The sequence below is a fragment of the Saccopteryx bilineata genome, chromosome 7 (genome assembly GCF_036850765.1).
Source record: "Saccopteryx bilineata isolate mSacBil1 chromosome 7, mSacBil1_pri_phased_curated, whole genome shotgun sequence".
NCBI lineage: Eukaryota > Metazoa > Chordata > Mammalia > Chiroptera > Emballonuridae > Saccopteryx > Saccopteryx bilineata.
In genome coordinates, this window is record NC_089496.1 from 56,594,635 (window position 1) to 56,608,723 (window position 14,089).

Below are 14,089 nucleotides of genomic sequence, written 5' to 3' on the forward strand. Positions count from 1 at the left end.
ATAGCACATACACACCAAGGGTGAGCCAGGGTCGCCGAGAAAGCACCAGAAACTGGGACGAGGCAAGGAGGGACCCCCCTGCAGCCTTCTGGGGGAGCCTGGCTCTTGTCTGGACCTGAGTTTTTCTTGATGTCAGACAACCAGTCTGTGGGACTCGCTACAAGCAGCCCGGGCACACTAATGCCAGCTCTCAGCACCAGGCAAGGGTGACAATCATCTACCCGTGGGGGGGGGACGCTGGGTAAGAGAGAGAGAGACAAGGAGATGGGGGGGTGCTGCCACTGGGTAACAGAGAGACAAGGAGATGGGGGGCAGTGCCACTGGGTAACAGAGAGAGACAAGGAGATGGGGGGGGGGGGTGCTGGGACAGGTCCAGGCTGCTTTGAGAGGCAGTCAGTAGAAATGTGGGCATGAAAGTTGCTTCCGCTGTGTCACCTGAGACGTAAATGTGTTCGGAAACGGGAAGGAAGGTGATCTTTGTTACCAAGCACCAGACAACGTTGCTGACTGTGTCCTTCTGTCGGGCAGAAGGGAGGGCTCAGGAGCCACGGACTTGGCTGTTCGGCTGCTGTTTCTAAGCAAAGCGTGGAGAGCAGGGTCTGGTGTCTCCTGGCTGCCGGCGGTACAGCGGGAGAGAAACTGGAGAAGTTGAGGAAGGAACCAGTAAGCAAAAAAAACAACCAGTCTTTGAGGCACATGCCACTGACCCTCGGTGCTGTGCCAGGGCCACCTGGCCTCTAAGCCACAAAGAGGACGTCAGCCCTGTGAAGAGTAAGGCAGACACGGATTGGTGAGAGACAAGTGTCACCCAAGTCACACGGAGATGCACAGAGGTGCTATAAGAGGCGCCCACTGTAGTTAAATTCCCTACGTCTGGAAAAAGTTCACCGAACACCCACGTGAAAGCCTGTATTGTGGGGTGTCTGGAATGGAAGCAGAGAACTATGACAGGTGATAAACTTGAGGAGAACCGTAATTTAAAGTCACAAAACATCCTGAAACTGACATCTTCTGTAGCTCTAACAGTGACTCGAGAGACTATTTCTCGGCGAGATGGGAAAAAAAAAAAAAAAAAAAAAAAAAAGAGGTGGAAATTTGAGAAACACCTTCACCGAGGTGACATTTAGGCCACTCGCGTGATTTAGAATACGTGTAATTGAATTTTTGATATTTCGGTGCGAGAAGAAATGTCTGCAAAGGTCTCCGGTTTTCACAGTGTGGCCCCGAGGGTGCCCGGGTCTATGGATTATCCATCTTTCTTCTTCTGTTTCAGAGCTGGACGTGAGAAGGATGAGTGTGCTTCCTCACAGCGCGGAGGGGCGTGCCCTCGGGGACTCGGGGGAGGTGCGGGTCACATCGGCCCGGAATAGTTAATAGTGCTGGGTCCTCCACCTTTCCTTTTAACATTCCAGTCACCGTTCCTGCAGCCTTCCTCACTCGCTCGGTTGGAGGTGAAGCAGGTCAGCCCCCAGGAAGGGCGGGGTGTGGACGGGGGTGGAGACAGGCAGAGCTGAGCCCGCCACACCCCCCGAAGCGGCCTCCAGGTTTCTGAGAGACGCCCCTGGAATCAAGGGCTGCGTCCTCAGGACTGTTCCCCCGTCTAACGGGTCGTGAGTAACGTCCTTCGGAGACCCCACACTCGGTCCCGTGTGACCGGCCGTTGCCTGTCGGGCATTCGAGTGTCCGTTCCCCACGTGGTGACTCCCCGTTAGCCTTGCCCGCCTTTCTCGTTCTGTTGTCCACGGCCCGGCTCTCGTTCAGTGTTGGCACCCACTCCTGTTTTGCGATCGATACCCTTGGCTCGTCCGTTGTCCGACATTTTTCTTGCTGGGCGGCCACAGCCCTCCCTCAGGCTCTGCCTCGAGGGGCAGCCTCAGACCCACGGGAGGGTCCAGGAGACACCAGCGGGTGCATCAGGAATGGGCTGAGCCGCAGGGACTTTGTCTGAGGACCAGTCCCTGACCAGCCTCGGAATTGAGTCGACGCTGCCAGCGTTCGTGATTTGTCACACGACGGTGCTCACACATGATCAGAAGAAAAAATCAGGGGTGGAGGGGAGAGATTATACAGCTAGTGCTCGACTTACGACCACGATTAGCTCCGACAGACCGGTGGTAACGCGATTTGGTAGTTAAGTTGAGTAGGCTATGTGTACAGTACTGTGAAATGATGTTATAAAAATCTTTAAGTCATATTTTATCATAATTTTCTTTCATTATTGTTATATATCATAATTTTCTTTGTTCATTTTATGCCATTTGTATCATCTCTACACCATTTTGTTTCTTATTTTTACATTCGTCAGGTTTAAGTAAAGTTGTACTGCGTTACCAGTACAACTGGTTTAATATTTGCAAAGACAATTTCCTCTTGGTAGACATCTTGGGAGGGGTTTGATGAAAAATATCCAAGACACAAAACACAAATGGCCGTACCGAGTCTGGGATAACAGTGGAAATGGTGCACACAGAGATGGTGGCGTTGCCGGAAGCTGGTCCGCACCGTCCTACGCCCAGCTGGGCAACGCTTGCGCTGCCAGACGCGGAGCAGTCGTGGCTAGCGATTGTGGTCGTCAAGTCGAATGGTCCTAAGTTGCACAGGTCGTAAGTCGACCAATACCTGTAAAGAGTAAAAGGGGCCAAGTACATGGTGATGGAAGAGATTTGACCCTGGGTGGTGAGCACATGGGTCATTACAGACCATGTACCCTAGACGTGTACACTGGAAACCCATATGATCCTATTAACCAAGGTCCCCCCCCAATACAATTTTCAAAGAAAGAATGCTAAAAAGAACTGTAGTGAGACGGTCCGATACATATGTTTTCTAATCTCGTCTACAGTTAAAAACCTTCACGAAGGCTCGCAGGGTCCTCGGGAAAGGGGATCCCAAGACGGACAGCTCCCTGCACCCGCCCCCGGGAACGTCCAAGTTTGCATTGAGCCCTCGGCAAGGTCCGGCCGCCGGCCAACAGCCCCTCACTCTGTCCCTCGAGGCCACTGTGTCCTAGAGACCACTCTTAGTGTGGCACTGGTGGGCGGGCTGTGCGTTCTGAGGACGGGGACACGGTGGGGACTCTCCCACTGTCTGGGTCCAGGCCGAGGGTCAGTGAGGCAGGAGCCATCACAGATCTAAGTCTTATGTGTCTTGTTTGTAAAGCGGGGATAATAACAGATGGTTAAGAGTTATGGAGCACAGGTGATATCTAACAGTATTTATATAGATACTATATGAACTCAATCCACTTATATACATTATGTAAGTGTGACACCAATGTAAATGTTATGTGGGGTCTGTTCTCTTTGTCTCAGCAGAGCCAGGTGAATAGGATATTGCTGAGGGGTGAGGGAATGTGAGGGCTGGGTCTATGTTCTACGGTCACTCTAACCCCCTTCTCTGCAAGCGCCTAGGAGCCTCCTTAGTCCACGCCCTGACTCCGCTTACACAGCTTGGTCTCTCAGAATTCTCCCCGTGGTAGAGCTTTTCGCTTTATTTGCAGAACCTTGTGTCCCTTTGATCAAAACTTTAGAATGGTTACATTCCTCATTAGCAAGTGTCTTGTCACAGAAAGCCACGCCCCCACAGGGGGAGTCCGTGGCCACAGCACCAATGTCACGCCCCCAGATGTCATCTCCACACTTGAAGCACCGACTCCTGTCCTCCGCTTATTCTTGACGATGGACAAGCTATGGGTAGTGGACTTTAAATTTCAAGGAGAACGATTACTTAGCATCACGTTCGGATTCTTGGCATTTGTCGTAGAGGGGACCCTTGACACGCGCAGATTTAAGTCTCGTGAGTTTCGTCTGCTCGCAAATCCGTACGTCACGTAATTTATAACTTTGCTGAGGCACGAGGTCAGACCTCACACTGCAGAGGATGGCAGTAACTAGCTCATCAAGTGATAAAAAAAAATAAAACAACACACACTTTGTTTCGCCGTGATAAATGATTACCTAAAAGTGACTGAGGCTTGGTGATATTAGGAAATTTGGGGATATTTGCAGCTGTCATGTAGGCTGCTCATGACCTTCAAATAAGCATATAGATACATATACACATATATAAGCTTATATATGTGTATATAAATGTATATATATATAAGTTATATATATGTAGAGACACACATATATACGTATTTTTTATTTTTATTGAATTTATTGGAGTGACATGGGTTAATCAAATTACATAGGCTCTCTAAGTGTATGATTCTATACTATATATATATCCTTGGTGGATTATATTGTGTTCAGCACCCAAAGTAAATAGCTCTTCTCTGTATCTTAATGAGTATGATAAGTGAATGAACACTGGATTGTCCATCAGATAAAAAGGACGGTTTCACATCAGGTAAAAATAACTGTTTAGCTCTAAGGAATTCAGCATTCCTGAGATGCGGCAGCCCTTTGGGGAGGGAGTCGGGGGTGCCGATGAAGAGGCTGAGTGACAGACCCTGAGAGAGAGCGTGTGGTTCACCCCGAAGGCGAAGCCCCTAGTCAGGTGACTGAGCGAAACAGTCCCTCGTTCTCCTGGGGTTCCCGCTGTCTCCCAGCGTTGGACGTCCGTCTGCTCAGCGTTGGACGTCCGTCTGCCCAGCATTGGACGTCCGTCTGCCCAGCGTTGGACGTCCATCTGCCCAGCGTTGGACGTCCGTCTGCTCAGCGTTGTACGTCCGTCTGCCCGTGCGTCAGACCAGTGAACGCCTTTGTTTTCGAGCAGCGTTTCTCAGTCAAGTTCCCCTGGAATTATAAAAATGTCCACCTGTAAATTACAGACTTAATCGTCTGCACACCAGCTGTCTACCTACTTCGTTCTGTTAGAAAAACAACCTGTGAAAATCCTGGAACTGCACATATTTCTTCTACTCAAGTAATTAAAAAAATTCCTGCTAGACAACACCTTCTCCTCCTGTGTCAGCTCAAAGGGTTTTGGTGAACCTTCACGCGGTAGGCACCAGAATAAAATCTTCTAATTTGGTTGCTACGGGAGAGAACCCTTGCCGTTATGTGGGAGTTTTGGTTGCTTGGGGGAGGTCAACGTGGCTGACTGCATCTCTTGCTAATTAATCAGTCTTTCCCTTCACCAATGGTAGCATCTCCTGGAAACATCAAGACCCACTTCATCCACAGGTTTTGAGGCGGAGAATATACTAGCCTGGGGCTCGATACATTGCATTCAGTGAGGGTTACATTTTTACCTTTCAGCTTTGGCACCAGCACCCTGGCCTACGTGTAAAATTGCATGTAGCAACGTGGTCTTGTTCCTCTTTGAATTCCTGCATTGTCTCACCCAACGCCTCCTACCGGGGTGCTCATCACACATACCCAGGCATACCCGGGGCCCGTACCGAACGTAAACACGTTTGGATGAAGTGGTTATTATCTTCCGCATAAGGCATTTCTATAAATTCTGCCCTCGCTACAGATGTCTTCATTCGGATGCAATCTTCCATAAAATCGTCTTTTTCAAACCGAAGTACGAGGACTCTCCCAGAAATAGTCTTGATGAGCTGTTGAGAACCACATGAAGTGTAATGATAAAATTCTGTACGTTTGAATTGTAACTCTTGATAATAAAAATCACGACCATTATACACTGGTCCATTCAAACCACCATGGCTAATGGAGGTCCACACACCTGACAGGTGGCTTTTCTCTCTTAAATTGATTAAACGCAGTTTAATTACTGACAGAAGAATCCACAGTTAATTCAGGAAACAGATACACAAATTGATTCATCTGGTGACAGCTCAGCTATAACTTGGCATCTGAATATAGACATGTGGTCTACTTTTGCTCAGTGCAAAGTCCTTATGTAAAAAGAGAATTATCCACTGATTCATCATCGGTGCTGTCAGTCTCAATAACTAATTGTATATTTACAGGGGAAGATATCAAAATTTATATTCTAAATGAGCTCTGCTTGTTTCAGCCGATTATTAGTTTAGCAGGTATTTAAATGGAAATCTCAGTTCAGCTACTTTCCTTGTTATGAAACATCAGGCAAAGTTATTTAAATAGCCCCTTCTCATCGTTGAGAAAAGGGGGCTAATATTCATTCCTTTCTCAGTGACTATTAGGAAAATTGGGTGACACAATGCTTGTCATAAATTTAAGGGTCTAAGCCAGGGGTTCCCAAACTGCAGCCCCCTGAGGCCATTTATCTGGCCCCCCCGCCACACTTCCAGAAGGGGCACCTCTTTCATTGGTGGTCAGTGAGAGGTCGCTCACGTACAGGACTACTTCCGGTGATGTGGGACGCACGCATCACGGTTCCAGAAGCGCATTATATCACTTGTTACGGCTAGCAGTGACAAATATGGAACCGGACATTGACCATCTCATTAGCCAAAAGCAGGTCCATAGTTCCCATTGAAATACTGGCCAGTTTGTTGATTTGAATTTACTTGTTCTTTATTTTAAATATTGTAGTATTTGTTCCCGTTTTTTTTGTTTGTTTGTTTGTTTTTTCTTTTTACTGTAAAATAAGATATGTGCAATGTGCATAGGGATTTGTTCATAGTTTTTTTTTTTATAGTCCGGCCCTCCAACGGTCTGAGGGACAGTGAACCGGCCCCCTGTGTAAAAAGTTTGGGGATCCCTGGTCTAAGCTGAAAATACTGGAAATAGTTTACCAATGTCTGTTTTTATGTTTTCTTAATTATGTCCATATCTCTAAGAACAGGTTGAATAATCAGCTGTTTACATAAACGATGACTCTCTCCTTCCTCATTTCATCAGTTACCTAATCACACATCTGGCAGAGTAAGAAGTGGCAGCTGATGAAAATAGAGTTTTTATCTTCTTCCTCGCACTCCGCGGGGTGATAAATTGAGGATATCTGTGTTTAAAAAAAAACACATCTGAGTTTTTACAAATGTTATTTTTTATCAGTATTTTTCTTACATTAAGAAAAACAAAACTTTATCATTTTTCTTAACCTGTGTTGCCAGGTTTACAGTCCCACTCACATCAACATACTTTCCAAACAGTGAGACAGTCTGGGCCCTTGCATATCACTGACTTCTTGTTTTATTGCACACACAGAAGAATATGAATTCATCCTTCATCCCTGGCAAACGACCTCTCTCCAGACCGCGGGTGAGGGACTTGCGTTTGCCCTCGCCCTTCCCACTTCTTCCCTCTCCTCAGGGTCCCGGCCAATCACACTGTCAGTAGCGGAGTCAAATAGTGAATTCTTGCCCCCTCGGCACCGAATATCGTTTTGACCCAAATAAGGTTTATACCTGCGGCTCCACGACCGTCTGACTCCTCTGGTCTTGAGACCACGGTGGACGCAGGACCCGCAAGCCGCCCTCGTTTCCATGTCAGCGGGAGCTGTGGTGTCCGTCACCTGTGAACTCTTCGTGGACGACAAAGTGATGTCCAAGGAGTCGTCTCACTCGGCCTGGTGAGGGTCGGACGGGGCTCTCTGAATCTGTTTTTTGCAAGGGAAGAAATGAGGGCTTGGGGAAGGTGGAGCCCCAAGGTGGGTCGGGACCCAGCCCAGTGGAACCCGAGCAGGGCCCCCCCGGATTAAATTTAGGAGGAGGGCTACAGCTGACGGGCTGGCGGCATACATCCCGGAAAAACACATAAATGCGATTCGAAGGTGGAGTCTGCGTCTCTTCGCCTGCGAAGGAACACGTCTCCTTGGGTGGGGAGTCTTGATTCTGTCAGCTTTGCTCACCTCTACCCAGTGAGCAAGAATTTCGGAAGCTGCAATGCTAAGGGGAGTGAGGAATTCATGGGACAGCGTTGGTGACGTGCAGGATGCGAGATGCGTGTGTGTGATCCTGGCTCTCTCGTCTCGTTCCCCTCGGCAGTGAGTTTCAGGGACGCAGGGCTGATCCAGGGAACAGACGTGTCCCCGGGGGCGGTAGTAGCTCACAACCAGGTCTGCTGGGGGTGCTTGGACAGGTGTGTGTGCCAGGAAGTCCCTCTGCCGTGAGACCGGGGGTGGCGGGGCACTACCGGGACAGAGAGAGCCCAGGGGACACCCAGAGGAAGAGGGGGCCAGGGAGGGGCTTACGAGACTAAGAGGTGACCCCAGGCAGGGGGTCCCCGTGTCAGAGAGCTCCGGAGGGCGGCCGTGGTTGGGGTCTCCCTGGTCCTTGGATGTGTTGTCCCCTGTGGCTAGTGGATGTTGCACGGTGTCACCTGGGGTATGCAGAGCAAGTAGGGTTCTAAGTAGCTGAAAATCTGTTTATTTGGGGATTCTATTTAAAATAACTGGAAGTGTAAAACATTGAGTGTAGTCCCGGGGGGGGGGCCTTTAGAGCTCCTCAGTACCGGTCCGCTGTGCAACATGGAACTGTCGCAGGGCGCCCACCGCCGGCTCAGCCGCAGGACGACCGCCATCAACGCGATGACGTGGAACCCCGACAGCTCTCGCCTTCTCCGCTGTGGAGGTTCCAGCGTGACCTCCGCGCCTGTGGACACACGGTGATGTGCGAGTCGCTCCTTCCCATGGTGACGGCCACGCCTCCCGGCACAGACAGTGCGACGCCACGGCTGAACGGAAGACGTACCACAAAGCGACAACGAGAGTCAATAGGAATAAGACAAATTTCAGCGACAAAAAAAACGGAAAATCTCATGTGGCCTTTACCGTCCTTGATGAGAAGAAAGCTTTCTTAAAATGCATGGGAACCGAACCCTCTTCCCTCAACTGCGTCTGTAACAAACACGTCGGGTGAATTCCACCCCCGAGGTGCCAGGAAGGGGGCTGAGGGTAAATACAGCCTCACCGCCAAAGCTCCGGTAGATTCCAACACATGAACATGACTGATGCTGCTGTGACCCCCCGGCGACCCAGCACCCCGTCTCCTGGAGACAACACCCCCTCTGACCCCCTGCAGGCAACTAGACAACAACCCCCGTCACTGGTCTGAGGCCCCTCACACCCTGACCTGTGCACAGAGAGCACCAGGTAAGAAAGCACTATGGGTAATCCCATTTGTCATGTGAAAGTTTAAAATAGGTTCGAACTAGCTACAATTAAATATATATATATATATATATATATATATATATATATATATATATTTTAGAAATCTTAAAGGAAAAAAAATGTTGTAAAAGAAGGTCAGGGACCAAAGATAATAACTTTTACCTTTGAGACACTTTTGTGCCTAATGTTATACAGCCCCTGGTTGTTCGCATTGGGGCTCCGATCCCGTGTTACAAGTTGGGTGTCCGCAGGAGACCTGTGCCGTCTTCCTTGGACACAGGGCTTTCTGTCGCTACGTAAAGAACGATACCGTGCTGTCTCCAACGGTTCCTTCTTCTGGGAGGTGGGTAGGAATTCTTCGAATTTAAAAAGACCTCATTTTGCTATTATTGTCGGCGCCTGTGCTTCCACAACGCCCAGCCTCTCCACGCTTAACGGCCGTTTTTTCTGGAAGTTTTTCCTTTTCCTAACTCTTTATGCCGCTTTCTGGTGTCTAACTTCTCACTGTGAGTGCCCCGGAGACTAACTCAGGCAGGCACGACTGTTCGATAACTTCAAGACATCCTCCCTGATTTTCAGATGTCTCTGCTTATATTCCCTCTTGCTGAATAAAAATGATATCAGGACGGACATAATATTTATTCCCCCCCCCAAAAAAAATAATAATCCGGCTCCTTCACTGGAACAATATGTCAGTCTGCCTCTCCGGTTTCATAGTTTATCCACTTAGGATTCCTCCAGAATCGTTTCTGCAGCAGCAGGAGAAGGCCAGGTTTATAGTCCATGGCACTGTAATAAAATCTTATTTCTGAACAGTCTGCAAAATGCCGGACAAGGTCAGTGGGTGCTGGAATTATTCTGAGCTCTGGGACAGAAGATAAAATATCCTCTCTCCATTCTTACCTTTGGACAATCACTCTTTGCAAGGACCTTCCAGCGGGTCAGAATAGTAAAAGAAAAAAATAACGAGACTGTCCCCAAATATCACAAATTTGGCCAGGGAACTCTGGAGAAAGCAGAAGCAGAGGACGTTTTTACTGCCCAGCAAAGCACGGCGTAATGGCATCGTCCCGTGAACCACGTGGCCGTCCAATTATCTCTAACACGCTGACCACCCGTTTGTTCCCGTACGCCGACGGGCGAGGCCGCGATGAGCCCGAGAGCTCCGTGGTTCTCGGCTGACGCCGAGTCTCTCCTGTTAATCTTCGCGTTACTTGACGTTGCATTTATGCTAATGTTATTCCACATCTAATAGCCGTCTGTTTATGGAGCAGCAAGGATGAATCCGGCAGGAGTTCATAACAGAATGCAACGCCCTCGAAAACTGCTGACACACGGTGAACTACGGCCATTTTCCCAAACTAGTCTTGACCACATTAAGGGTCCAAACGCTGACACGAGGGAAACTCACATCCCTGTATCGCAAAGGTCAGAGCGTGTGTCACCTGGCCCTTCGTGGCTCCGTGTCTTCATCCTGAAGCCTGTGACGGTGACCGCCCCCCACATGGAGTGCTGCAGAGAGACCCTGGGTCTAAGCCCGTTCAGAGACGGTGCACTCACTGCCCCCGTGCAAATGTATTAGAACAGTGGTCCCCAACCCCTGGGCCAAGGACCGGTACCGGTCCGTGGGCCATTTGGTACCGGTCTGCAGAGAAAGAATAAATAACTTACATTATTTCTGTTTTATTTATATTTAAGTCTGAATGATGTTTTATTTTTAAAAAATGACCAGCTTCCCTCTGTTACATCATCTAAGACTCACTCTTGACGCTTGTCTCGGTCACGTGATAACATTTATCTGTCCCACCCTAAAAGCCAGTCCGTGAAAATATTATATTTTCTGACATTCAACCGGTCCATGGCCCAAAAAAGGTTGGGGACCCCTGTCTTAGAGCATAACGTCAATCTTCCATTCTGAAAACGCCACGGAGCTGCTCGGTGAAGATTCTGAGGCACAGGAACTATAAACCTTCCCTCTCCGATCTATCGACTTGGGCATCATGTGAACCAGAGCCAGCGAGTGTAGATTTTCGTAGCGGCGGGGGAAGCCCACATGTTTGAAGGCGCTGACCACCCCAGGAGTCCACGCACTTGAGGGGAACGGAAGGGGAGGAATCGCAGGGTCATGTGTCGGTGTACCAGGACGCCCACACAAGGCAGAGGCAGTCCTGCGTGAGAGGCTCGTCCACCTGCCCTGAGGGTACTGGAGGGAAGGGGTCAGGGAGGGCCGGATACCTGAGTTCTGTGTTAGGATAATAAGACCTGTGGTTGATGAGGAAGAGAGGCCATGCTCGGCCGTGCACGGACGCCCCCGCTCTGGCAGTGGGCTGAGGGCAGAGCGCCGTGGCCAGTAGCTCAGAGAAGAGTCTGCAGAAACGTGGCGGCCGCCAGGTCCCCCTGGGCTCGAGGTGTGCCGGGCGGGACGGGAAGCCAGAGAAGGGTGTGGAAAGCCGAGGACTGTCAGACAAGCCACCAACATCAGAGAAGCCAAGGTCGGTGCCGGCTGTAGGAGGAGGCAGGGGTGAATGAGGGCGCTGGTGTCACGGTGACCCCTGAGATCAATCAGGGACATGGCGGGACGACAGAAAACAGACATATTAGGCTCCTATGCATCACTCTAACGTGAATAAAAGAGTCATTTGTACATGGACCAAGCAGATTAATTTGGTGTAGATATTATAACTTACAAAATTAAACCCGCCGTTTAACACATGGTGAAAATTACTCACAGGACTGTAGCAAGTCTCCACAGACACCTCAGGCCTCCCTCTGAGGTGTAAAAATATGAAATTACTTCTTCCCAGGATACTGCGTGTGTGTGTGTCTGAATGTGCGTGTTTGTGCAAGTGTACTGTGGTGGGGGTTTGCCTGTGTGTGTATATATGTATGTGTGATGTGCGTGCATGGTGCGTGCATGCTTGTGTGCGTACATGTGTATACGTGATGTGTGTGCTTTTGCCCACGTGTGCAGGTGGTGTGTGCATGTTTGTGTGTATGTGTGTGTATGTGTGCGTGTGCTTGTGGCGTGTGCATGTTTGTGTCTTTGCGTGTGTGTGTGTGTCTTTGTGTGTGTGTGTGTCTGTGTGCCCACCTGTTCTGGAGTGAAAATGCCCTCCGAGCAGCAGCCCAGTGCAGGACTCGGAGCGCTCGGGCCCCTTGCACGGTGAGAAGCCCACACGGAGCTGGTGCGGACGGAAGCACAGTGTGGGAGCTCTTCCGTGGCGGCATCGGGCAGTGTGAATATTTCATGGACGCCGCGCGGCGCTCTGGGTTTTCTGTGAGGGTGCTGGAGAGAGTTTTGCGACCTGTGACTCTTTTGGTCCCTGGAACAGAGCCTGTCTGTCCTACGTGGGGAGAAACGAGAGAGAAGACACGTTAGCTCCCCCGGTTTTCTCCGGAAGGCCAGCGGCTGGTGGCACAGCCCGTGGTTTTCTGTCATCGCTCAGCTGTGGGCGTCCACTGTGCCCCACGTCACTCTTTGGCAATTGGTTACAACTGCCCCCCCAAGCCCCCAACCCCTGCCCTCGTTCCACTCCATTCTCTCAGGGCTCAATTAGTCTAGAAAAGGGACAGTCCGTTCCTGTCCAGGAAATGTATCTGTCTTTGGAAAAAGAACTCTGCGTTTGTCCTCAAGTGAGAAACGCACCGAACAATAGAGGCGTCATTTCCCGCCCTGTGGCTGGCGAGCTGCCTTCTAGTTCTTATCCAGATGCCGAGCAGCGCAAGCCTGACCCCTCCCCACACCTGAGCCCCCCCCCCCAGGGTGGCTCCCGAGGTCTCCCCAGGACGGTAGCTAGAGGCACGGTTCCCTGGACCTGCGGGAGGCTGAAACCTGAGCGCCCCCTTTCAATGCAATCAGATTGTCGTCAGACCACCGGCAGGAGCGGAGATGATGGAGTCGGGGGCGGGGGGGTGTAGCTTCTCCTCCCGGGTCCTCTGTGCCGCTGTCTCTGCTTCCCGGACTCCGGCCCCCTCTTCCTCTCTGCTGTCCTCCCTGACCGAGGGGACAGTCCTGGGCGGGCTTCCACTTCCTCCCCTCTGACCGCATGAGGCACGGCCGTCAGAGACGTGACCCGCCTGGACCGAGACATTGTTACGTGATGCGTGACTGTGGTTAGCTCTAAGTGCTCAGATAAAACCCCTCTCTTCAGTGGACGCTTCCAGTCCGTGAGGGATCACCAACTTTAAATCGTCACTACCACACTCACCCATTTCTCCTTTACTCTGAACCCACGATGCGGCCGTCATTCTCCCCGATGCAGCGGTGAGTTCAAAGACGAGTGACACCCTGTAGTGACGTCCACCCAGGTGGGGAGGGGGTGAAGAACGGCACAATATTAGAAAGGCCGTAACGCATGATCACCGGGTAAAAGGATTGGGATTCTAGAAGGCTAACACGATACTATCATACTGGGGAACACAAAGGAATGGTTGTCGGGTAAAAGCAGGTCTGTCTACAAAACTCTGTCCCTTAAGGGAGGGGCCCAGAAAAAAGTTCCCTAATATTGGCTAATATCTCTTCATAATACTGATTCGAATAACACAGCTCACGTCAAGTGTCTTCCAAAGGCAGTGGCAACATTGACGGCACACGATGTTCTAAATGCTTTTCCACCTGTTCATTGATTGAGTGACTTACCTTTATTCCCCCCCCCGTTTTGCTTTATTAAAAAAGAAAAAATGAGTGACAGAAATATTAACAAGCTCACACACTCAGGAAGGGATGGCCCTTTGGGATTCCAACCGAAGAGGTCCAGCACCAAAGTCAGCTCTCTGAGGGAGACAGTCGGTCACCCACACTAGGAAACACCAAAGCACACCGTTTCCGCTTATCCCGCAAAGGTCAGGCTCGGATTTATGACTGGCCAGTGGACTGCTTTGCCGGAGTCGTCACATATTTTCAAATAGCCTGTCTACAATGTGCTTTAATATCGGTAGCATTCTTTCTCATGCCTATAGAACATTATTGCTTTTTTTTAAAAAAAAAAAAAATCAAGTCATTTAAAACCTGAAAGAGAAGAAAGGAAAAGCAGATGAGTAATTAGCACCACGTGTAAATAAACTCTTATTTAGACGGATGATCGGGGTACACACGACCCAAAGCTGCAACTTGGGGAACAGTTTCAAATGAAATTTG